A 26,796-nucleotide genomic window follows, 5' to 3' on the forward strand; every position below is an offset into this window, starting at 1 on the left:
CTCTCTCTGTCAAATAAATAAATAAAATCTTAAAAAAAAAAAAAGAAGAATTTGTCACATTGGGGCGCCTGGTGGCTCAGTCAGTTACGCGTCCGACTCTTGATTTCAGCTCAGGTCATGATCTCAGAGCCATGAGATCAAGCCCTGAGTCAGGCTCTCTCCCTTTCCCTCTGTCCCAACCCCCTTAAAAAAAAAATTTTGTCACATTGAAGACATTTTTCACTATTAACGATGATAATAGTTACTAATTGAGGGTCACGTACCACAAGAGAGAAATGATGTAACCCTTCTTTTGACATTTTGGATCTGACTTTCCTAAGTAAAGAAGAGAATTCTCAATTAGGAAGCCACAGTGCATTTCATGGCAGGCATGGTTCTCTGTATGTGTCATCACCTTACCCACAGCAACAACGTCACGATATAGATGTTATTATTGCCCCCATTTTAGAGACTAGGAAATGCAGGGTAGCACAGCTAGTGAATAGCAAAGCTGTTCAATGAACCAAGACTCCAAGATTATCTTGTGAGTAAGTGCAACTTACAGTTTATCAGAGGCTACAGGGGCATTATTGCTAGTTTTTTTAGAAATATAAGATGCATTATTTCTCCCTCACCCAGAAGATGGCTGCCAAATAAATTTCAAGATCATTTAACGGGATGGTCATGTTAAATATAGTTCAGTTTTAAATAAAATAGGATTGAAATTCATCTTCTAACTTTTATATTGGCAAATTCAATAGTGTTTTAGTTTTAAAATTGGAAGACAGATGCAAGAACAAATATAGGAAAATTAAGGCCCACTGAGCTATTTTTAACATTTTCAAATTAAGAGGCAGCTGTTGTTAGTGTCGGAACTTAAATAACTTAGCATCGTTAAAAAATAAATCCACAACATATGGATTTCAGCATGTTGTATACTTATTGTTGGTACTTATTAGGAAAAGACACTTCAGTTGAAAAAAATGGGAAATTCTCCAGGGTACAAAAAATCATTCTCATTAACAGGCAAGCAATCATAGTGTTATCATGATATCTATACTCAAAAATGTTTGATGCTTTTAATTTAGCCAATATTTAGTAAAAAGCAATTTCATGCAAATGAAATGAAAGCATGGTATTAGGCTGGATTTTAAATTCTCTTATTTTTAGAATTACAAATTCAAGTCCAGAAGAGACAGCCTGAGACTTTTTAATTCCCACTCCAAACTCCAGACATTCATGTCTGCCTGGTGTGCAGAAAGAAATCCATCTATTATGTAGAAAAAAAACACCTTTTAGACTACCAAAGAAAATACCCCACTCTTCTTAAGTGCCTGGTTAAGTATCAAAGGCCACATTTGCCTTTTATCAACTGAAATTCCTCTCCTCTCCCTTCAAACTCAGACCTCAGGAGCTGCAAGATGTTCTTGAGTTTGGAGGAGACAGTGAGGCTAATAGTTGGGGATGGCCTTACACACCAGCCCATGGAAGAAATGAAATAGGGACCTCCGGTTAAAGATGACAGATTGGATACACACATTTGGCTCTGTCCTCTTTCAAAATTTCACTAAAATGACAGTAAATAATTTTTAAAAGGAGATGACCCACATAGGTGAGGAGAATGGGAAAGAAGAAGGTAACAAACTTGGAGGCTGGAAACGGGGTAATTAGGAACCGACCTAGAGGACCCAAGGAAGCAGATCCTAATGTAGAAGTGGAGAAAGTTGGAGCACCTGGGTGGCTCAGTAGGTTAAGCCGCTGCCTTCGGCTCAGGTCATGATCCCGGGGTCCTGGGATCGAGCCCCGCATCGGGCTCCCTGCTCAGCGGGAAGCCTGCTTCTCCCTCTCCCTCTGCCTGCCTCTCTGCCTACTTGTTCTCTCTCTCTCTCTGTCAAATAAATGAATAAAATCTTAAAAAAGAAGTGGAGAAAGTTAAGAAGCAACCTGAGTTATACCACAGAAGTCCCAAAAGGCTCAAGAAGTCTTACACTTAGGTGAGGGTAGAACAGAGCCTGTCTCACCTATGAGGCAGTTGAGGGAGGGGTACCTAGCCAAAACCAGAGCAGTCAGGTAACATGCCTCCCTTTGGCTTCCACGTGGTTCATCCAGGTTTCACCCTATAGACAGGAAAGCCTTCTGTGGAGAATCTGGTTAGCTGAATCAGGGGGTAAAGATGACACCAAACTAAAGATACTGACTTTGGGAGTTCCCCAGAGAAACAGCCCAACCTCTATTATCTTAGTTTGGAGTGAAGACAGAATCAAAAGGCTCCCTTTCCCTCCCCCATCCTAAATACAGATAACTTGCAATCAGCTTTTCGGTGAAATATGAACAGATAGAGACACCTGGGTGGCTCAGTCGGTTAAGCGTCTGACTCTTGATTTTGGTTCAGGTCATGATCTCAGGGTCAGGAGATGGAGCCCGGTGTCAGGCTCTGTGCTGGGTGTGGAACCTGCTTGGGATTCTCTCTGTCCCACTGTCCCTCCCCCTGCTCACGAGCTCTCGCTCATAAATAAATAAATATATAAATAAAATCTAAAAAGAAGGAAAAGAAAGAAAGAAAAAATCAAAGTAGTAATCTCTCTGCTATCTAGAATAAGTGGAAATAAATAGTAAAAGAATCAGTACAAAGATGAACGTGGTTGCTTTGGGGAAGCAAAACAAGAGAGAAACAGGGACTGATGTTTTTCAAAAAAAGCCTTTTAGAATTGTTTGATTTTTAAACTACATGCCTGTGATTTCAGTGAAACTAAATTTAAAAAATGGCATCGGCTAGGATGGGCAAAGAAACTTTGTTCTCATTTTATTTTAGGAATATGGATCTTTCAGTTTGATAAGTCCTTTGACAACATGTAATAGATAAATTGTTCAGATTTAATTTTAGCTCATCAGCCCTTGGATTTCCCAAGGTGTTTCTGTTGGTCTGCATGCATTAGTGAAAGCATTCTTTGTGGCAGTAACTAAGCAGTATTTGGAGAACCATTTCTTATGAGAACGCTGACAAGAGATTCAGAAAAAAAAAAAAAAAAAAGACGAGGGTCTTTCTTCTCCTGCCGAAGAACCAGGAGATAAGAGAACTATCTGGTGGGGGATCTAATGGTTTCCTGGAACACACAGAGGAAGATATGAAATGCAGAAAATAAAAGGTTCTTAAATCCCAGAATAGAAGACATAGTTTCAGTTGCTGCAACCTGAAAATAATTGCTTTTATTAGATCATTAACTTTTCATGATTTGGGGATATATTTGTATACCATACAACTGTTGGACTATTTGATTGCGATGATGACTCCTCAAAGGATTTTGAAAAGCAACAAATGTATTTTGGAACGGTTATAGTCTGGGGACTACTGCGGATACTAAATTGAATAGCTTCTTAATATACAATGAGATTGTATCATGTTTTATGGTGTAATCATTTTTTAAAAGAGACACATTAAAGCTTTGAGCGAGCGAGCGAGCGAGAGAGGCAAAAAACTGAAGAAAGCATTGCAGGTGTATAAACAAGAGAGTAGATCACGAGTCAGTTCAGGACAAAGAGCAGCTCTTACTCTAATTCTTATGCCCAGCACAGCTTCTTCTAGGCGCTTATGTAACAAATACTAATTGAGTACCTACTATGCACCAGGTTCCGGAGTGACATCAGTGAACAAAATGGATACAAATCCTTTTGTTTGTGGAGCTGACATGCCTTGTGGTGCAGGGGGCAGGGCCAGGGGCCAAACAACATGATCATGTAAAATAAGAATCTGTCAGATGGGGAGAGGGGCTGTGAAGATAAATCACTCGGGAGTGTGCCCCGGAGAGAGGGCAGGGGAGGCACTGTAAATAGAGGAAGGAGGCGTCATAGGTACACTAAAATGTTGAAATTCTTTCTTGACCATAAAAGATCCATCCATCTCTCTGGGAACTTTGTCTGAACAAGGGGAACCATCTTGTTGGGCATTTAGCACCTTGTTAGGGTTGAAGCAGAGACAGGAACCTAAAAAGAACCTAGGCACGGGTCCTAGAAAAGCACAACCCCAGTGAGGGGAGAGTGATTGTATGAAGGAGAAATAGGCAGATTCTAGTTGCCTACCGCTCACAGTCTTTTGGGGCCTTAGCAAGGCCACCAAGCTCTTTGCAACATACAAAGGATTCCCTATAATCATGGGAGGTTGTTTGCTTGTTTTTAAAACACCCCTGGCATCCCAGAGTGTACAAAGTACAGGCCCTAGCTTTGAAAAATAAAGAAAGCCTTATAACTTAACCTTTGATCCAGAAGAGATCCCCATTTAGCCTCCTTTTCCCCAGTTAGCGTCCTGCTTCCCGCATCGAGGTGCCTGAGTTTCTTTGAAATAATCCTATTTATATATGTCTCTAATACATACCTCCCCGAAAAGGCTGGGGAATCTCAAAGGTCCGCTTTTAAATCATTTTCACAGATACCGATTTCCATACCTTTTCCCCCGTGGACCCTGATTTGGGAAAATAGGCATTTGTTTCTGATTTTCAGGGCAGTCAGACAAACAAAGCCAACAGGTCAGAGCCTCCCCCACAAGGCCAGACCCTCAGAGGGAATTCAATAAATTCTTTCTGTTAACCTCACAACTGCAGGCTTTCTCTTTGCATCTTGCAAGCCAATATCATCTTTTAATCTGATTTTTATCGCCATCCGCAAAATCCACGTGGACACCTGCAGATTATTCTGGGTTATCTGTGGGCATACTTCTCTCTCTCTCTCTCTCCTTCTCCCTCTTTCTAATTATGTGCTGAGGACACAACCCCTGAAGCTGAACAGCCTCCCCCCCCCCCCACCCCCGCCACCTAACCCCAGCAGCTTCCTCACCCTGGTAGAGTACTGAGACCCTGTCTTTTGAGAACACAGTGTATGGAGTAAATGGTGTTTAACTGAAGATTTCGCCTGGCTTTACTGGTAAGGACAGAGCGTCCCTGACTACTCTGCAAGCACGGTGCCCTTGACTATGGCTGCCCGGTCTTTGTTGTGCGAGGAGCTGTTGGAACGTGTGTATAAACATCCCAATGAGGGGCAAACTCCGGGCATCCCCTGTGCAGAGCCTGCTGCTTTTGAAGTGTCTGGTGATCGGACCATTGTCATGCCAGCTGGAGGCATCCTTTGTTTTACAATGGCAAAGCTCTGAGGAGCCGGCTGATAAGACTGGGGACCCTGGTGTGAAACTGACCCTTTGAACTAGGAAGGATCTTTTCAGATAAGCAGGCCTTGGCATTTTTATCACACAACTTTTTATTAGAGCTCTTAACAGAGCAGGTTGTGTCATTGCTAGACATGTAAATAAAGGTTTTTCAGGCTCTCGGGTAATAACAGGGAGGGTAATAACAGGGACGTAGGACACGGGCCCCTTTCTTATGGAAATGCGGACCTTGCAAGTACCCATCTCAATAAAGATTTTTGGGAAAACAGCATCAATTTGGGGGATTCATTTGTTTACCCATTTTAAAAGATTAATTATACCAGGAATGAAATACAGATGAAACCCAGTTAAAGAATTTTTCAAGAAAATGTTATGCTTTCCACCTGAAAAATGATTGTGATTATCTTTCAGACCAAAAGGCACGAATTATATCTTAGGAAGGTCATTGGTAGAACAGGAAGCAGAAAAAAATAGGATAAATGGTGGTCATTTTTTTTTTTTTTTAAGATTTTATTTATTTATTTGCAGAGAGAGACACAGCGAGAGGGGAACACAAGCAGGGGGAGTGGGAGAGGGAGAAGCAGGCTTCCCGCTGAGCAGGGAGTCCAATGCGGGGCTCGATCCCAGGACCCTGGGATCATGACCTGAGCCGAAGGCAGATGCCCAACGACTGAGCCACCCAGGCGCCCCAAATGGTGGTCATTTTTTAATTGACGTTCTAATATCCTGAGTGTTCCACATCTTGGATAATCCTTCTGGTAAAATTAATTGCATTCATCATTCAGCCACTCAGTCACTCAACAAACCTTTGTCTGTCCTTTTCTGCCTGGCGGGTGTTGGGCTAGTTCCCGGATATAGGACTGAGCAAAGCAGTCATATTCGCCATCCTCAGAAGTCTCCCAGCCCAAAAGAGACCACAGACATCACGCAAATAATTAAGGGGTGAACAGAACATAGTAGGGAAGTGACAGGTGCTGTGGGAACATTCTTTTTGAGTCCCTTAGAACTTTATTCTAGTGTGTGCTTTAAAGAAAAGAATTTCATTTTCCTTTTTCATCGGTTCTGTGAGAGTTTCCGTGTTTTATGTTCAAGTTTGCTTTCCATCTTTTCCTTCATGTTGGCCTAAACGCATCTCTAGACAGTTTCCCAAAATAGAATTTTCCATTTCAGACTAAGGAGTTGCAGATGAGTTAGAGAATTTAGGGTACATGCCTGGGAACTTTCATTTGAAGTTTCATACTGTCTAAACCCCAAAAAGACGAAAAGGGGTTGGTGTGGCTTCTCAGACTTCCAGGCGCATCCCTGTCTGTGGTCTTCTCGGTAAGAGCAACGCTCAGCGCCAGCAGGCTGCCGCTTGCAAAGGGAGTACGTGCAATGGCTTTTACTTCACCCTCTGGGGTATAGCAGTGAATTTTAAAATAGCCTCTTGGTTTAAAATGGCCCCCTGGGTATACAGCTGACCTCCATTCTTAGGTTTTCTAAAGTGAAGAAATCAGAGAATTACAGGATATCACAGTCAAAAGACCTCAGAGATCATCTTCCATTTTGTGGATGAGAAACTGAGGCCCAGAGGAGTACAGGTCTTCTAAGCAGTTGTCAGCAGAGGCGGAAGTACAGTGACAAGCCCTGTCCTCCTCTCCATCCCAGACTCAAGGGTGGAGCACCACAGCCTCCCTAGGGCCCTGAAAGTGGACCCAGTCCCCCTCTGAGTTAATCCTTTCCCTTTTTTAATGTTTTTGGTGTTTCTCCGCCCAACTGTGTTCGAAGGCAGATAATTCCCAGTTGTTTAACCTAAAGCAGATTTCTCTCCCTATTGTTGTTCCTTTAAACAAACAACAAATAAACAGTAAAGCTATTAATAATAGCTCTCTAAATAATAAATACATAAAGCTCTGAAGAATAAAGCTATTTATGCAGCAGTTCTGTATCAATGAGATCCGTTGATGGATTTCGCATTTCTAATTTGGCATATGTTCTATACCTACGTATAAAACTGTTGAGCCCAGACCAATAAAGGTTATCCTGAAAACTGTGGCAGGGATTACAGATTTATTACCACTTGCCTTCCCCCCTCAAAACAGTAGCTCATTTGTGGGAATTACATTACACATAATGTTCAGACATACTTCAGTTTTAAGCCAAAAAAGTTCAAGGTAATGGTACAGGATATTCTAACAGGAAAATATGTTGTGCTAAGATTATTGCCATATAATAAACTTCATAGTGCCCTTAAGCAGCATGAGTATGGAGGATCCTTTATAAAAAAACTTAGTCCAGGGCCAACATTCCACCCCCTTCCCCTTTTCCTGTTCCCTCGCTCAGAGCCACATTCTCCAAACTTTTCATTTTCCACTATAACCAGTACAAAAGAAGGACTATTACCATTTGATGGTTTTTCTTAAAAAAAAAAAGTAAAAAGTTGTTCTCAATTATCATTAAAACATACTTTCACTTTCATTTGTTTATACAGTTAACTTTTGTAAAACCCCAAAGTGACAAATTGACGGATTAATTCAAAGAGATTGACATAATTGCATTTCATACCCTGATAAAAATCACACGGGAACAGGAATTGTAATCTAATCCTACTGTGTATCCTCAGATATGTATTTACCATGTTCTCTGGCTAATGAGGAAAAATTAATACTGTCAATACTGCGATTCAGCCCGGTGATAAGCTTACATATCATCTATCACATGACTAGCCGTAGTCATCTTGTCTTTCTCTGCATTAAATCAACACAGATGTGCTGGCTTTCGAAATATCCATCAACATCATTTATGTTCTGCTGCCTGCTCAGCCCGACACAACCTTCAGTGATGGTGTGATGGGGAAGGGATGTTAGTTCCTCCTGAAGTCTTCCTTACAGTAATATAATAATAGCTGCAGAAAATTCTCCCATGCAATAAAACGGTTAACTGGTGGACAGCAGTTAATTTACATCAATGGGAACAGCACTTGCCTCAAAAGCTTCAGGAAAGTGCAGTTTATGCATAGGAAATGTGCTGAAATTACAAAAACGATGCATAATCAAAATTAAGCATTGCATGTCCTCAAAATAATGGCTTTACATTTCTCATTTCATGGGGTTTTTTTAACCCATTCTACAAAGATTCATGAGAAACCATAGTTCTTCAAAGGTTTTGTGGATTAAAACCAGCAGCACAGCCACACCAAAAGAATAGTTTCACTTAATATAATAAAAGAGAAGTTAACTTTCACTTGAGAAAGACATCTTAACTGAAGTGGGTCACATCCCTAAAATGGCATTTATCCTTTCAGAACTTTTCAGAAAGAGATCTGAGGTTCACTCATCAGCATGGCTGCTTCACGAGCAGTGTCAAAGACCTTGTAGGGTCCAGGTAGAGTTTTCCATTGACTACTCAATGAAAACTTAAAGTAGCTCCTCATTCTCATTCCACAAATTTACCATTGTCTTAGGAGAGCCAGCAAACCAAAGTGGTGTCCTATAGTTCAGTGGTTCCTAAACCTAGTTACAAATTGCAATTACCTAGGGAGACAGTATGAAATGCAGATTTCTGGGTCCTACCTCACACTTACTGAATCAAAATCCATGGGGATATGGTCTAGGCATCTGTATATCTTTATTTATTTTTAGGAGAGAGAGAGAGAGAGAATCCAAGCAGGGGTAGGGAGGGGCAGAGGGAGAGAGAGAGAATCTTAAGCAGGCTCCATGCCCAGCACAGAGCTCCACTCAGGCTTGATCTCACAACCCTGAAATCATGACCTGAGCTGAAATCAGGAGTCGGTCACTTAACCAACTGAGCCCCCCAGGTGACCTGCATGTGTATATCTTAAGGCTTTCCAGGAGATTGCCAGCCAGCTTGGCATCAGTTGCTGTTTAATCACCAATGGTATGGATAACCTAATTCCCATCCATAATATCTAATGCAAGCACTCTTCCCCATTCTACAAGTAGAATTTTTAATCCATTGAACAGACGTTTTTGAGTATCTGTGCAGGACAAGACAGTTCCACCTTCGCTGGGAATTACTGGCTGGCAACCTACAAAACACAGACACCCAAATCCAAATCCATCTATCCCCATGGATACATGGTCAAGGGTGGACCCTTGGCAGCCATGCAGTCATGTTGGATTCTTACCCCAAAACCTGGGAGGTGGCCATTTCTTAACCTCATAGACTGAGGAGCCACAAAGTCCTGTTTTGCAAAACGCAGGTGTTAACCAGAAAGAAGCAGAGACAGAAAACGGAGGACGAATATTGTTTAGACGTCTGAGGGACTCCATTTCTGAACCGTGGCCATTTTCGGAGGCTCAGCCACATTCCTGCCATGTGCTTTCTGAGACACTTCGGTATCCTTCCAGTAAACTATCACTTTGCCTCCTCAAATTAGTTTTGTTTCTGTTACTTGCAACCTTAGAGTCCTCACGAATACAAACCTTATTCAGTATTTTCCACAGAGTCCAGGTCACATTAGCATAGCTCCCTCCCGTCCCTGCCCAGCTCGATGCCCCCCAGTGGGGGATGTAACCCGTCTGTGGAATCAGTTCCAGAGTGACTGTTCTTATTTTCTGCCCACTCAGTGTGCTTTTTTGGAGGCAGGTACCCTTTTGTTCCTCGTCAGAATATTCTCTGTAAAGACACTTGAATTATAACGGAGCGGTTTTCCCACTCTGCCCACCAAATTTCCCTGAACAAGAGGTTTGCTCTCCTGGCCCCAGGCCCAGGACCCTGTCCAGGAGACGTGCCTCTGAGCTGATCCTGGCTCTGTTTTCAGAAATCTGCGTTCAAGTGTTCCCATCCCTTGCTTTTTAAGTACCCTCATCTTGTATGATGTAGACTTTCCCTAAGACCCCACTTTCCTTTGCATCTCATTTCCCTTTATGGAAAACCATCAACAGAATTTATATTTCAATGGGATTAGTATTTTGGAACTTCTAAATCCACGTATGGTTTTTGTGAGGAAGTGGGGTTTTGTTTCTGTTTTTTTGCCGTGGACTCAGAATTTAAACTAGATGTTTGTCTCAAACCTCTTCTTCCCCAAGAATCCCCTGTGTCACATAATTAACTAACCAGAACTCCCTTTTGAATTACAAGCAGACAGATGAGGGGAGGACCATGGAGAGGGATTTGTGGAAGTTGCAGGAACCTCAGACGTGACCTAGCCTTCACCTCTCTATTAAGTGAGTTGAGTTAAGGTATGAAGAAGGTGTGGGGGTCAATCAGAGATGCCCACAGCTGAGAATTACCCAGCAGCTGGGAATATTCTGATATGTTTTGGTTTGGGGCATTCACATTTCCTACAAGCATAAGACCCAGAAGAAAAATTATCTTGCAGAATTTCTGTTACTTTTAATTTATGTTTGGTTGTCTAGTCCTTTCTTCAGAACAGATAATGACGTCAGTGGCTCTTAATTTTTTGTTTTGTGTGTATGTGTTGCGTGAAAGAGCTATAAATAAGACCATCTCTTGTGATGGTATTGTGAGACCTGTGCTCCTTTCTCAGTCGTTACTTTAGTTAAGATCTGCATTGTGATCATCTGTTGGGGGAAAATTCCAGGGGTTTTAGTGTGTCTTAATTTCTTTACTACCCAACGCTCCAAAGAATCTGTCACCTGTAGAAAATGAGTGTGAGGGAAGTCTGGACATGCTCATCCCAGGTGGGAGTAACTCAGCCCAGGCCTTTACTAGATAAGTAACAGGTGTGAAGTGTTGTCAAAAGGCTCTTCTCTTTGACAGCTGAATTGAGCCATAAAATTTTTGAATAATTTATGCAAGTCTGTGGAAGCCCTGATATAGATTGTTAATCCAGGGTTCAGAATGTACTAGTGTCGAGTTCACAGTGAAATCCTTAAAGTTAATTTTTCATTGTGTCTCTTATCTTTGGTGTAGGTGAAAATATTCATATTGGCCCATAAGTCAAAATTAATTTTGTAAACCATTATCCATGGTCTTAACATCTTCTGTTTGCTTCAGAGTTTATCATAATCATATGTTTCCAGTTTATATTTTAAAATATTACAAGATGGCCAAGACTGGGGTTAAGAAATCTTTAAAACATCTTTAATTTCAGTTAACTGCTAAGTTGCATACTCTTCTTGGAAGCCGGATTTTTCCTCCTCCCTCCCCCCCCCAAAAAAAGGAAAGAAAGAAAGAAAAAAGGCAAAGCAACATGTGGTTTGTTACATTCATTGCTCTTCTTAGCCTGTTTTGCATTAGGAGGTTATGGAAACCGAAGACTGAAAGGTCCATAAAGAAAACCTTACAGCGAAGGAAAGAAATAGAGAAAAGAGACATCTGAAATGTGGCCCTTTCCCCCCATCTGCCCTAAAAATACATTCCAGTGCACAATGTGGGTCCCTGATAGTTGGAAATACAAAGAGCAGAGAGGCAGATAATTTTTTTTAAATCGTACTTTTTAAGTACCTTGGTGAAGTAGTCCCTATATTTTGCCTTTAAGAACTATCTAAGATGTAAGACCATCTGGGGAAAAATTTACAAAACTGTATATGTCCACTCATTCCCAGGCCAGTCTGTAAATTAATTGTTAGTTCCTCCCCTACTCAAAACAAAGACTGCCACCAGGAATCTACCCAATGTCGGTCCTGGCTGCCATACCTGTTGGCAGGCTCCTGGGACTCATGCGGCTGAGGCCCCAGCCCACTCTCTCCTAATTTCTCCTGGCAGTGTTGATGGTGACAGTGAATAATATCCTTACAATGTCCAGAAAATGTGCAGTCTAGCTAGCACACTAGTGGTCATCTGGAATTCTTTCTCCCTTTGTAATTCTACTATAAAATAAATTTGTTATTACACAGCATCAGCATCATAATGCCGAGACGTTCCCATTACAGGCTTTCAAGAATTCCAAATATTTATGTATGCCATCATCATATTTATTCTAAGAACTCTCTTAATTAAGCATGAGAAACAGAGTGACAAACAGTTTTCTGTAGATTTTAATATGCCTGATTGTGCAAAAAAAAAAAATAGTGCACTTCATGAAAGCTCTTCTTAGGCATCAGACAGTTGCATATTCGAGAAAGTCATTTTAAAGGTTCTTGGAAAGACAAGGAAGTGGTCATAAGTGTTGCTCACACGGGAATTGCCCTCCTCTTTTATCTTTGGAGTAGTGGCTCCATTTGAAGAAGTTGTTTAACCATATCATTGGATTCTTTCAAAAGACTTGATTCTTCCGACCCAAAACATGATATTTCATAAAATTATTTTCTAATGATACTTTCAGTCTTCACTAAATTGCTCCCCCTTTCAAATGGACTTTTCCAAAAGGAAGAGAGAAGCATTTCAAAGATTCCTAGAGTCTTGTTAGAATCTATTAAAAGAGAAGCTAAAGATTCAGAAATGGTCAATAATGGGACTGTGATATGGTCCATTACATAAGCAGTAATGCAGTCAGCAGTCTTAAACTGGAAGTAGCATTTAAGTAAAAATGTTTGCCCTTCAGTAGGAAGCAGATTGTCTTTACAAACCTCTGTGATGTAATAGGAGTCCTAATAGTCTCCTGTTATCTGGGGTCGTCTGCAAGAAATCTTTGTTGGGGGACATAGTGGCAATTAGAATCACCCAGAAATGCTGCCAGTCAGATTAGTAATTCTGTTGTCTTCATTTTTCATTTGCTGCAATTGAACTGAACGACCTTAATTTAAAAAAAAAAATTGGAGATGCCTGGGTGGCTCAGTCAGTTAAGTGTCTGCCTTCGGCTCAGGTCATGATCCCAGAGTCCTGGGATTGAGCCCCGCATCGGGCTCCCTGCTCAGCGGGGAGCCTGCTTCTCCCTCTGCCTCTGCCTCTTCCCCTGCTCATGCTCTCTCTATCTCTGTGTCTCAAATGAATAAATAAAATCTTTACAAAAATAATATATACACACACACACACACACACATATCATAATGTATTATGTTCTGGGAGTTGCAGTGTAATCAATTTTGTCTGACAATTTTATTAATGGCCGCATTACTTCAGTGCCTTTTGTCTTGGGGATGCCGCATGAGATGCATTCAGTAGAATGTGTCACCCACAGACTTAGAAACTGAAACATTCTCATGGCTTGTTCTTTGTTCAGCATAATCTGCCTTTAAGTGGAGGAGGTGATGGTGGGGCTGCTGAGCCCACCGGAGAATGAAAGCCTCATTTGCATAAGAGCTTAGTACGTCCTGATACTGGGAATGACTAATAGGCAACAGAGCAACTGTTATATGTATGATCTTCAAAAACAGGCCAGTTTTGTTGTATGTGGACAATAAAATGATGTTGTATCTGTAGAAATTAAAATGGTGCAGTGAACTGCTTCAGAAAGCTGATGCTCTCCTTTGGCAATCTGCAGGGTTGGGGGCTGGGGGGTCCAGCTCCTTTGAGGCGCACAACTCTTTGGTCCTAGGGGCCCCAAGGCTAAGATGTTCATTGAGCTCCCCTTGACTGACAATTACTGCTTCATTTCTCTCCAGAAGAGCATGATATTTAAAACTTCTAGAATTTTCTTCCTACTTTCTGATGATGTTGCTGGGGGACAAGCTGGGGAAAGCAAAGCATTTTATTTTGCTATTTCTAAGAAGCTCTGCTTTAAAAACAAATAACATTGTGGTTTCAGACGATAAGCTTTGATGTCAGATTGGATTTTGAATCTAGGCTCTTGTACTAACTCGCGGATGATTCGATGGCGGAGCAAGTTGCCTTACTTTTCTCTTTTTGTAACATGAAGAATCTAAGATCTACCAGATGGTGTTGCAGGGATTTTTAAAAAGATATTTGTGCAGGATTTAGCACAGTGCCCAGAAAATGAGTGCTCCTTAAGTTATGACTGCTATAATAATAATAATAATAATAATAATAATAATAACAGTAATGAGGTTCATTTGGCATGATAGTGTTCTTCCTCAGTATATCACCATCGAAAATATAGTCACATCCCACTGTATGTCAGATGGCACACAATTCTCACACTTGACTCCTCATTCTACCCTGATTCCACCATGGTTTAAAGTTACTGAATTCACTGAGAGGCAGGCCCTATTCCAAGTACTCAGTGCTCTCTTTCCCTGAAGGGGGCTAAGGATATTTGCAGTCTCCAGATCCACTGAGACCTTACTCTTATCCCTTACAAACAGCTTCTTCACCATGATCATCTTCGGAGAAAGCACACCCAGCTTTTCCTTTGACATTCCTGTTTTTTTTCTCTTTTTCTATCAGCCATTCCCACCTTTAGCCCGGGATTGTGCTTTGTCTCTGACTAACCTAACTTCCAATTTCACTACTCCACACACCCCAAGGCTGACGTTATAGATCTCCTATCACTTTACATTGATTTTTATGTCTTAAAAATTCTTCTTCAATGTGGTCCACAGCAGGCTGTTAATGATTTGGTTGTGTCTTAAAGGTTGGAGTGCGAAGCAGTGTGAATGGGTGTTGGATCCGGCCGTTTTGCTTATGGAACCAAAGCCCGGGCCGCTCCAGGCTGTGGTACTTCTGCATCTGACTGGAGAGGGGTCTGGTCCTGGAGCCCTGGTTTCTGCACCTGGCCAAAGTTAACTGTATTTAACCAACATCTACTCCAGCAAGTAACATCTACTCTGCCCCGTCCTGTGACATAACAGAAGGGGGCAGGTGCCTTCATCGTGAAGAACCCATGGAGGTGTTGGGCAAACCGTGAAGAAGGGATGGTAGAGATGAGAGGGCAGGGAGATGTGAGTCAGGCTGCGTGGTACCCCCCGGGGTTGGGGGGGCACAGCCACAGAGGGAGGAGGGACAGGTCAACCCGGAAAACTTGAAAGACACAAAGATCTGATAAATAACCTAGTGAGGGTAGGCAAGAAGGAGGGCACCTGGAGTGAGGGAGGCTCTGGGCTGATTGGTTTGCGGCTTACTCGGAGTATTGGTGGTACCATCAGGAGACTGGGAAGAGACAGAGGAGGTAGGATGTTGGTTTGGAGGTGGGTGGAGCACAGGATTTAGAAATTTGAGCTTTCTAAGAAGATTTCAAGTGAGCCAGTTCGTTCCTATCAGATCTCAGAAGCCAAAAAGAATAAATACCCTAAGTGATAAATTTCATAAGACTACTTTAAATATTGAAACTGGGAAATTAACCTCAAATTAGTTGATACACTTAAAAAAAAACTAAATAAAAATTAAAACAACAGACTGATCATTGAGATATAAAAAGGAGTACTTAGTATGTGCAAGGTCTGTGTCAGGTTCTGTGGAGAATCAAATGTGAACAAGACACTCAACAAATATTTACTGAGAAGCCCGTAGGTCCCAGGCAAAGTGTCTAATATACCAGGCCTGTGTATCTATCACTGGGCAAAACGGACAAGCTCCCTAGCCTTTGCCCCTCTATAATTCAGTGTAAACTCAGTGTTGAAGAGACGACTGCTGCAAGCATGAAGCAGAAAGGAAATCTTAAATGTAACTTGTATCAAAAGACAGTTACTCATCTAGAACTATGTGATTCAGGACCAATAGAACAATTTGAATCCCAGATTCTGTCCCTGGCACAACCTAGTTAAAGCTTATGAACCAGTCTCCACCACAAAATCACTTTGTTTAAATTCCCACGGTTGCAGAAAGGGACTTGGGATCTCAGATAAGATAAAGAAATGTTATGGAAAGCTTTGCTGACCTTTTTCTTTTTAGCAAGAGGCTTCTGGCTGCTTGAACTAATTCTTTGCTGACACCTCTCTAAGAACACCTTGATTAGTTACAGTATACAGTAAGTGTTAAAAGTTGGCATGCCTTTGTTGGTCCAGATTCTCCCTTGTGGAGAGTCAACCATTTTGGGTGGTTGAGAGTTTAAATAGCATAAGAAAATACACAGGCGAGCAAAATAGCTTTGCACATGTAGTTCATGAAATAAAGCAGCAAATACTCCATATTTTTAAAGTTTAAGACAAAGCAATACCTATTATTTAGATGTTTTGTATAAAACACAAACTGCTAGATTGTAGACCCCCACTTCACACACCAGTGTTAATTTTCAATGCCATCTTGACCTCTGTAGTCAGAACTGGGTCTTCTACATAGACAACCTTCCAACCTGCAGGTACCTGTTCCTTTCACAATGATGGACCCTGAGTTCTTTAACACTAGAGGATGTAAGTACTATGTTTTAAAGGTGAATATCAACAGGAAGATAAAGGATGAGCCTAGAAATGTAAATCCTGGGGCACCTGGGTGGCTCAATCGGTTGAGCGTCCAACTCTTGATTTCAGTTCAGGTCATGATCTCAGAGTTGTGGGATCCGGCTCAGTGGGGAGTCTGCTTCTCTCCCTCTCCTCCCCCCTCAAATAAATAAATAAACCTGGAAGGGAAGGGAAGGGAAGGGAAGGAATGAAAGAGGGAAAATCCTCGGTGCCTGGCTGGCTCAACTGGTAGGGCCTTGACTCTTGATCTCTGGGTCTTGAGTTCAAGCCCCTGTTGGATGTGGAGATTAAAAAAGAAAAAGAGAAATATGTAAATCCTTTGTCTCCCATGGGCAGTGAAAAGTATTTGCAGTTTCAAGTTAGAGCTCACATGAGGGCTAAATTTTCGGTTGTCTTTCAAGTAAACAATGGGAATGCTGATTCACTTAGGAAGGTCTGCACCCCATCTGCCACCCTAACCCCCAGCATACACACTGGGCCACCACAAGGCCAGTTCCTTCACCGTCAGACACACTGTCTTGTCTTCTCTGTCCTCGACTACTGAGGCAGCTTCTACATTCTTCCCATCGAGTTTCTCTGCACTGCTCTCTGCCCTCCCTCTAATTAGGGCATAGATACAATCATGTCACTCTTCTTTAACTTCTGTGGCTCCCGTAGGCCCTAGAGTAGCTTAGAGGTCCTGCCTTCCTTTGGGCACAGTCTCCAGCCCCTCACTCCTATCTTCCTGTCCTCCTGTCACATTTATCATGGGTTTACTAAGAGCTGCTCACTCTTCTCAAGCTTTAATTGGTTCAGTCTGGCCTGGGTCCTGTTCCCTACCCCAGCTCCACTCCAAGAATTACCGTGATCAACTACTTCCAATCCTTAAAGACCTGGATCAAAGCTTACCCCACCTTCCCACTTCCTTGACCTTCACCTCCTAGCCAGAATTGATTGATCAACATTTCCTCTTATTCCTGGATTATAATTGTAACCACGCCTCTACTGTAGTATAATCACAATGTATCATGATTTGTTACATATTCTGAAAAATGAAATTATTTTCCCCACTCATCTTGTATATTTTTTCTGAGACTTTCGGAAATAAATCAAGATATAAATAGAATGTGAAATCCTTAACTTAAGGGGAGGGCCTAGGTCTAACAATGCTGTTCAACAGATCCCTTTTGAATCAACCAAAGAATATCTCAGTGAGTCAACAGGTGAGTATAGGAGGCATCAATTGGAGCGGCTCCTGAGCCAATCCATCGGACTCCTTGCAAATGTGGGTCTGGTCACCCCTTCCCAAAGTATTGTAAATAAATGTAGCAGAGATTTCACTATTAAAGTTTGTGATTGAGAGGAAGATACAGGGAGAGGAATGATGAGTTTATGTATTTTCCCATATCAACTAATAATTACATCAGGACCATCACTTTCTGCTTCTGAGATTTTCTTCCTTATGTTAATATTGTAGTATATTTTCTTTATTGTTTCTTAAACTGTAAAAGTTTTATCTGATCATTATAAATAGAAAAAGGTTATAAGTAACGTGAAAATAGGAAAATACATTTACTTTACAAATATAAATTAAAAAGTGATAGCTTTCCTATAATCTGCCTTCCCCTAGAGAACATACTAATGGTTTGGTATTTATATTCCTCTAAATAGTTTTGCTAGGCATATACTAGCCTTTAAATTATTAGTTATAACAGTGCGATCATACTATATATTGGGTTTTGAATCTTAATATATTTTGGATTTCCTTCATGTGTAGATCTCTCAATATTTATTGGAAGATTTATTCTTCATTCCTTAATACTTTGGTAGTGAAGTCTTAAGAATGTTTGTATTGAGCCACAGATCTACAGAAGTAGAGAATGGTGAAGAACTTAAGGTCAAGGTGCTTGAATATTATTAGTGTAATTATCTGTCCATGAAAAATAACAAACACTTCCTGGGGTGGGGAAGGGGTATTCCAGAAAAGTTGGGAGAGGGAGTGCGGTAGGCAAAGACAGCTGCTGTTGTTTACTAGAAGTTACAACCCTGGGGCACCTGGGTGGCTCAGTTGTTAAGCGTCTGTCTTCAGCTCAGGTCATGGTCCCAGGGTCCTGGGATCGAGCCCCACATTGGGCTCCCTGCTCAGTGGGAGGCCTGCTTCTCCCTCTCCCACTCCCCCTGTTTGTGTTCCCTCTCTCTCACTGTCTCTCTGTAAAATAAATAAATAAAATCTTAAAAAAAAAAAAAAGAAGTTACAACCCTGAGCAAGAGTGAAATGAAAGGACCTGACCCCTTTTTCTCCCCCCCACCCCCAGCTTAGACTGTAGACTCAAGACAGCGCAGCTAGAAACACCAATCCAGCATTAGTGTCCTAAGCAGCCATTGAGTTTTAAGAGACTCAGAAAATACTAGAACTGGTGGAGCCTCTGGGGGCATCTAGTTTGAGGGGAGGGAGACTGAGGGGCCGACCTGGAAGCATGGGGCGTGGTGCCGGGGGGAGGTATTGCGGGAGGGGTTGGGGAAGAGACCAACCCAGAGCTGCCACAGAGCAGGTGAACTTCATCTGGTTCTACACTGAGATTCTTATGTGAGTTAAAAAGAATGGATTGTGTTCCCTCCTCAGAAGTTCTAACCATTGACCTCGCCCGAACACTAGCACTTTTAGAAATGAAGAAAGCGAATACCTTAGAGAAGTGATCTACCCCAATGTCAGGGAGTGAGTGAGTGACAGAGAACAGACATAACAGACATTGAAGTCTCCTCACCGCAAGCCCAGGGCCTCTGGGTACTTGGACGGGAGGAGTTTCATCACTCACAAAGGCCGTCTGGGTGGGGGGAGGGGACAGACAGCTGGGAAGATTGGAGTAGTCAATCTAAAGAGGGATTGGGTGCAGAAAATGTTAAAGAACCAGTGCTCTCTCATCACATTGCTTTAAATATAATCAAAGGGCGAAGAAAGTAATTGGAGGCCTAGAGAAACTGAAACCTGTTATAAAACACTGCAATGCCTGTTAACTCTAGGAAGAACTGGTATCTGCCTCAGGGCCCTTCCCTGGGGGTGCATCAGACTCAGCCTAGGGTAACTAGAATCTGCAAATGTGCAGGAACCCACCGGGGTGGGTATATTGCCCAATCTGAGGTACAATAGAAATGTTTAAAATGAACAGGAAAAAGAAACCATTTTACATAGACCTTCAGTGGTAACAAATTTCGTAACGAGCATGATGAATTATTGTGATTATTCCTCTGGATCTCATTTTTTTTTTTATCCAGACAAGATGTAGGATCCCACATGTTGTTGTCAACTCTATTGTCTACTTGTGTGACTTTGTGATTCTTTTTTTTATTTTAAAAGTCCTTTTAATTAGAAATTACATCATACATACAAGTGTATTTTGAGATTCTTTTAGTTACCTATCTATATATGGTCAGAACGGCCAAACTGGTGTCCTAGACTGTGGGGTCACTGAAGACTGAAGCCTGCACCCCGCTTAATATTATGCCAACTGCCCCTCAGATGTATTCAGTGAGGTGCCACTTGATGAACATTAGAGCCCTTGATCTCTCTTTTCTGTTAAGAAACTTCAAGACATGGGGCGCCTGGGTGGCTCAGTCGGTTAAGCGACTGCCTTCGGCTCAGGTCATGATCTCAGGGTCCTGGGATCAAGCCCCGCATCGGGCTCCCTGCTCGGCGGGAAGCCTGCTTCTCCCTCTCCCACTCCCCCTGCTTCTGTTCCCTCTCTCGCTGTGTCTCTCTGTGTCACATAAATAAATAAAATCTTAAAAAAAAAAAAAACTTCAAGATATCCAATCCTTTAAATAGACTCTTCCTAGATTTCTGGTATTTAGATACAAATTCTTCCCAATGTCTGAGACCAAGAGCAACTCTTCCTCGTAAAACTAAAAAGCAGGTCTGTTTTACAAACGAAAAAACAGAGACAAGGAAAAGACCTCAAGGTCACTGTATACAAATCACAGGAGAAGAAACAGCACCAAGGTTTTCCTTCTATTTTGTATTTTTATCTCTTTCTTCCAGATCCAACAGAGCTGGCAGGCATTTGGCAAACAAAGTGCTGCCCCTTTCTTTCTTTGCCCTTGGCATTTTTCTGATTTTCTATCATAGTCTCTTCTATTAGGACGTTGCAGTTCAGTATGGTTTTAGGTTAGAAACAGACTTACTTGTACAAGTATGGTATATCCGTGAGGGCCTGAGAAGAATGTCCAAAACCCATTGGTTCATTTAACTCATGTTTATTGAGCTTGTCTGCTATGCGCCAGGGATGATTCTAGATGCTGAGAATATAGTAGCGAATCCCGAAAGTCTCCGCCTTCTGCGGGGAGGAGAAAGCCAGCAAACGTGAACAAACAGCCACATCATGTCAAGCAAAGCTAAGAGCTATGAAGACAAATAGCACAAACCAGAGGGAGAGGTGATTTGGGGCATTAGGAGGGCTGGAGAAGGCCCCTCTGAGGAGGTTACAGTACAGCAGAGACCAGGATGGGGTGAGGAAACCAAGTCCTGTGAATTTCTGGGCTTCCTTTCTCAGCCTCCCCTCAAGTGTGATCTGCAAGCAATGAATATTCCACTTGGCTGAAACAAAAGGGTGCTGGCTGGGGGCCTTGCTCCCCATCCTGCCTAAATTCACCCTTGACAATAACAATGCCTTGCAGACCAGGCGAAAAGTCTGTTGCATTGAGAGTGAACATTAGTAGAAAGCTTTTTAACTCTCTCCAAAGTGCTTCATCGCTAAAAACACAGACAATAGGCAATAAAGCTGACAGTACCTGTTGAAATTGTAACAAACAGTATTTACAAGTAACTGCCTTAGAGGAAGCACACTTACAATGGCTGACATTTAATACTGATAGGTGTTGCCAGGGTTTGTAGTTTGGGAGGGTTCTGTGGCCTTAGCTAATGTGTAGCTCTCCTTTAAAAGCTGTTTCTAAAAGGATCCACCTGGCTCAAAGCATTAGTCCTCTGATACCGTCTTTATCATAATGATACCATATAGCTTAGGATTTGATTTAAGTCCCTAACTGCGCTTTCGTCCTCTAGATATTGTTCAGCGGATGACTTCCCTGAGGAAGCCCACACAGAATGAAATAGGAAAAAGGAAATCTGACCTAGGCCTTCATGGTTAATTTCACAGGTCCACTGAGGAAAGCGGTAACCTTGAAAGCTCCCTGCCCACCCTCCCTCAAGTCCCCACACAATCCGAAGGCCAGAGGGGCTCTACGGTTGCAACTGTTTAGGAACAGTCTTCAAAACTGGTATCCGTATTGGCCAACAGAGAGTCTATTTGAATTACAAATCCTGTTGTTTGAATCAGTGTTTCCAAATTAGTCTACCAGCAGAGCCACGAATTTTTGTCTCCGCCACTTTAAAACAATCGCTTAAAAAAGGCGCTTCTCCTCAGCTGCTTCTGTTTTTAAGGCAGAGATAACAGAAACTGGCCACAGTTATTTACTTGACTGCTCCATTTATGGCAACTTGTTTGTGTATTTTTAAATCAGTTACAATGAGCTCTTGTTCAGTTGTATACTGTCGAAACACATATATTACCAAGCCCTCCCAAGGAATCCTGATAGTTCAAGGGTTTTTTTTTTTTTATCTTAAAGAAAAGGTAGGATACCTAAGAAACTGGTGACCATTTCAAGTTGCTTTTATCTACTAGCACTTTATAAACTGACAAAACCCTTAAATATTTAAATATTGCATCTTTTCCTCTCCCCTCCCTTGGCATTTTATCACCTTGTGATGAGGCTATTGTAGAAATTAAAATCTGTAGTTCAGGAGAGATGGATACCTCAAGTGCTGATTATACTAGTCTATCATTTCTTTTTTGGCTTGCTTTCAGGTCCTGTTTTTGCTTCTCGTGGTCCTTTCTGTAGACAACTAATGCCAAACTTCACTTTCTCTCAGTGTACCAGAGATCAGCTCAAAAACAAGATTAGCCTTAAGTATGAGGCACGTTCTTGTGCCTGAATAATGATATTCACTTAACCTGTTTATAAAAACTCTTATTCATGTACTTGATTAAGTGTATCCCATGACCTGGCACCTTTTCTTTTGCTGTTATTTACTGATAAAAATAAATCTCCTGCGCTAAGCAGTAGGAATCACTGCGAAATGCAAGAAAAGTCCTAAGAGGAGAATTCATATGTTAATGAGCTCTTCCAAGTGAGAACTTGGTTAAACGTGCCATTTGCTGACATCATGTTTATGGGGCCGAGTTGAGATGATTCCTTTAAGAGGTGGCCTTGCATAATTCTCCTAGCGTTTTGTGGCCCGCGCGTGCACCTGCGGGAGGGGGAAGTTTACATAAGCGTCCTGGGGTATTTGCATCTCAGCGGCTCCTCTCACTGGGGCTCCTGGGAATGGAGCGGGCGGACGGAGGTAAGGTGCTCCAGCCGCGAGGCTCGCCAAGTGGGTGGGTAACTTTTCGAGGAATAATGTGCGCGCAGGACCTCGTGGAGACCTGCCAGGGGCACGGTCAGCAGTGACAGTTCCTGGAAAGCGGGCGGCCGCGAGATCAGGCTGGGCAGGCGCCTCCCGCGGACGGGAACCCGGAGCCCAGAAGGGCTGGGACGGCGAGCCGGGCGGCCGGCCCGCCGCGCTCCTAGGAGGGTGGGACCGGCAGGAAGCGAAATGGTTACTGTTTTAAATGCGGGCTCTGGTTACTTTTGAAGATCGCCCGCCCCGGGCGCAGAGCGGACCCGGGGGTTTTTCTCTCTCCGGTGGATGGTTCTGGAGAAACGCAGCGCTGGGGCGTGGGGGAATGCGGTGGCCTGGACGAGGCGACTCAAACACGGGGGCCAGAGTCGGCGGCGCCGGCGGGGACAGAGGGTCTCCGGGGAGCTGAAGGACCTTTTGCCGCCTCCCCACTCACGGCTGGTTAGGGAGCTGCAGCGGGTGAGGATCGCCGGGTTGCACCGAAAGGGGGCTCGAGGGGGACAGCGGGTGTGCGTCGCGGCCGGGCGAAGGCTGCCGGCAGCGACCCCCTACCCGTCGGGCGGGGCGGGGGCTGAGCCCCGACAGGGGGCGCGGCCCGCCTTGGTTTACGGGGGGCCCCGCGCTCGCCGCCCCCGCGCCTGCGTCCCCGCCCTGCTAGGGTCTCCTGCGGAAACGGGTGGGTGAGGGTGACCTGGAGGGCCCCCAGTCCTGTTTTCCTTAGGGAACCACCCCGCGCCGGGCCGCCAGCTTCGCTCGGACGCGGAGCGGTGGGCGCCGAGGGCGCGCCGAGGGGCTCGGCGGGTTCGCGGGCCGCGGCGGGAGGGGCTGCAGGCCGCGCTCGGCCCCGCGGCCGCAGGTGGGGGGCCGCCGTCCGCTCCCGGGGCTTGATGGCAGTCGGGCGACGGGGACTGAACGCCGAGGGCTGCGGGGGTTCGCGCGTCCCCGTGCGCCCGCGGGGAGGGGGCTTCTCGTCGGAAGTTGGGGGAGAGACGGGGGGCCGGCGGCCATTCAGTACCGCCGTCAAGCCGCGGGGCGAGTGCTCTTCCGCGGAGGGGGCGCTGCCCAGAGGCGGCGCGAGGCTTTCCCCTGGAGGCGGGTAAGGGGGTTCGCAGGCGACTGTACTGTCCCCGGGAAAGGGGGGCTGTTCTCTGCGGGCCTCGCGTCGGCGCCTAGGAGGGACTCGCTCCCAGCCGCTGGGTCTGGGGCTCGGCCTCTGGGTGCGGAAGGGGTTGGGGGGGGAGGCCGGGAAGGGGGCGCGGGGCCGGGTCCCCCCCGCGGCCCGGGGCGCCCCCTCGCGGCCTGAGCAGCCACAGCCGCGCGGAGGGCAGGGCTTTGGGGGGCGCCGACGGCTGCTCCAAGGTGTCTCTCCCCTCGGTGCGGGCATGGGTTGACCCAGCGGAGCCCCGACAGCCGTCCCTCGCAGCCCGATCTAGAATTAGCCTGCCGCATTTTCCCGAAGAAGGGTGACATCCTTTCCCTCCGGGTCCCCTCCCGACCCCTTCTTAAAAAGCTCGGGTTTTCACATTAATCTGTGTCCGTATAAACCAGGCTATGTGTGGAATTTGTTTTTACAACTCGAGTCTTGTGACTTCTCAAACACTTTCTTGAAGTGTTTTCTCTGGAAGCTTGTTTCAAATGAGTGCTGTAAGTTTCACAAAGAGGAGTGTTGTTCAGGAGCCAACAGGTGACGGGGTGAAACCTGAGTCTGTGTGTACATTGGAGTCAAGTCTGGCTGCCGTTTCCTTGGGCCGCCGTTGAAAATAGGAATTCAAAAATCAGTAGGAGACTGACTGGAACACGACTTGCGAAAATATCTGCGTCCCCCATTATGGAAAATAACTAGTTTATTAGCGCAGCGCGTGCGTCCTCCGCCGCGCACCCCGGCGTGGGTTTTGGATTTTGTCTAGTATAGACCGGTTTACAGCCAAAAAAACCTGACCCCAAAAGCGCCGTTCTGGCACAGGACCATGCTTTGTCATCATGTTTCCTCCTTTTGTTAAGCAGTCTGTCTTACTGTCGTGGAATGTATTTGTGCATGAAATTAGAATGCTTTGAAACCCCGCAGAGTTGCACATTTCCTCTTGGAAAAATGGATAGCTACTTGGCAATTGGGTGGTACATGACAGGCCACTCAGCTGTTGGAAAATGTACAAATTGGTTGGAGGTTTACCTGGAAAATACAGAAAATGACAAGGGGCACATGGCCTAATGCCACTAATTGCTGGTATGAAGTACTCTTAGCACAGGAATGTTTCATTAAGCAACGTCTTTGGGTACCGTCATTATTTTTTTTTATTTTACAGTTATCTCTGCAGTTCCTTTCAATATAACTAAAACTGAATTGGGCTCTGAACTTTTGTCTGTAGCAGGCAGTAAGCGTTGAGTGCTCTTTGAGTGTGTGCGTGAAAACTTTAAAGAGACAACAGTTTAGGGTCTCTACTATGAAATTCAAACCTTGGTTATCATAGTTTTGATACCTATGGCAATTACAGGCCTCTGGCTTTTAAAGAAATCTCCATAAACAAAAAATACCAGTATCCATAGGGTTATATATTTTGTGTGTTGTAAAGAATGGAAGGAAGTGTTTCAGGTTCTTGTATTGCCAAGTTAGTCTGTAGTTAAATTTTATTCACCTGCATATTTAGCCCGACTGAGTAGCTCTTGAATGGGTATGTGTGATCTGCATCTTCTGTGTGCTAAGGCCTTGTTAACAAGCAGTTTAACAAAGAAGTTGTTAAGCAGTTTGTGGCCCACAGGATGACACTTAGCAGCAGGGGACACCTAGGGAATGTTAGCCCAACTGACTTCACAAATCGGTATCTCTTCTGGGTTTTGGTGATCAAAGGATTTCTAACTTCCATGGGCAGGTTCACACAAGAAGTACCTTTTCATGGGGATGCTGCAATGCCATGGTAATCTTCGCATGAACTAGGGTGGAATTTGATTGGGAAAAGCATTTGTAATTAGGGGTATGACCTTGGACTTCATGTTAAATGGCAGGCACTGAAAATTACTCTGTTTTCCATTTGCATGATTTTGATTTGACTTGGTGACTTGGTCCAAGAAAATGATTAATAATACGAACCAGACCAGAACTGATGTACAGTTAGAACCTCAGTATGTATCTGATTGAACTCTGTCTCCTCAACCCCCTGAAATCCTCATTCCTCTCTGACTTGCCTATGTAGTATTTCCATTTTAGTACATCGTCTTTCAGTCACCTAAGACTCAAGACTGTCTTTGACCCAGTTTCCCCCTTTCCTGTTGGTTCCTTTTACTTTATCTCCCCAAGCCACCATGTTTAGGCTCTCTTAGTAGTGGTGGCCTAAAAGGCCCCTCCCGGTTTCCTGTTCTCTTTCCTGACCGTTCCCTGTTGTGTTAATTTTCTTTAAGACTCTCGGTGGCACTCTGCTCACATGCCCTTCTCTTCCTGTCGCCTTTAGGGTTAAGCACAAAGTCTCCTGCCTGATTTGTCTAATTTTTTTTTTTTAAGATTTTATTTATTTATTTGAGAGAGAATGAGAGAGAGCAGGCCCATGAGGGGGGGGGGGGTCAGAGGGAGAAGCAGACTCCCTGCCGAGCAGGGAGCCCGATGCGGGACTCGATCCAGGGACTCCAGGATCATGACCTGAGCTGAAGGCAGTCGCTTAACCAACCGAGCCGCCCAGGCGCCCTGATTTGTCTAATTCTTGACAATGTCATTCGGTGCTACCATTGCTTCTATTGTTGCTTCTGTCTTCCAGTGAAACTCTTGACTCTGTCTCTGGACCTTCACATACTGTGCTTACTAAGCTTTTTAGGGAAAAATGGTAAACGCTCATTTATGTGTATGTCAAGGTCAATCAAAATAGTAATCCTTAGCTGTCCTGGATGCAGCATATAGCACAACAGAAAATAAATGATTCTCAAATGACCAAAATAGCATAGCAAAATAATAAAGCTGCTTTTACTTTGCATAACACCTTCATATATTGTATGTTACCTTATTTAACCAGTGATTACTGTGCTCACAGAAGGACTGTGTAAGCCCTTGTTCGTAGCACAATGATTCTATATACTTTTAGACGAATTTTTTTCAAATTGTAGTTGCC

At 43.7% G+C, this 26,796-nt stretch overlaps 1 protein-coding gene across 6 annotated transcripts in view; it reads left to right on the top strand.

Annotated features, from left to right (window-relative positions):
- Positions 1-26,796, top strand: part of PRICKLE1 (prickle planar cell polarity protein 1) — a 108,648-nt gene that overhangs the window by 64,202 nt on the left and 17,650 nt on the right. For 2 of the 6 annotated variants that reach the window (XM_045873601.3, XM_045873606.3), the window contains exon 1: positions 22,773-23,164. The exons of 3 other annotated variants lie outside the window; for them this stretch is intronic. The gene's annotated coding sequence lies outside the window, so the exon portion shown is untranslated. Of the gene's footprint in view, positions 1-22,505; positions 22,649-22,772; positions 23,165-26,796 lie in introns of those variants that run through there. One more of the 6 variants, XM_064591372.1, reaches the window with a different exon arrangement.

The sequence above is a fragment of the Mirounga angustirostris genome, unplaced genomic scaffold, assembly GCF_029215605.1.
Source record: "Mirounga angustirostris isolate CCGP_5_RB_7025 unplaced genomic scaffold, mMirAng1.0.hap1 SCAF_5, whole genome shotgun sequence".
Lineage (NCBI taxonomy): Eukaryota > Metazoa > Chordata > Mammalia > Carnivora > Phocidae > Mirounga > Mirounga angustirostris.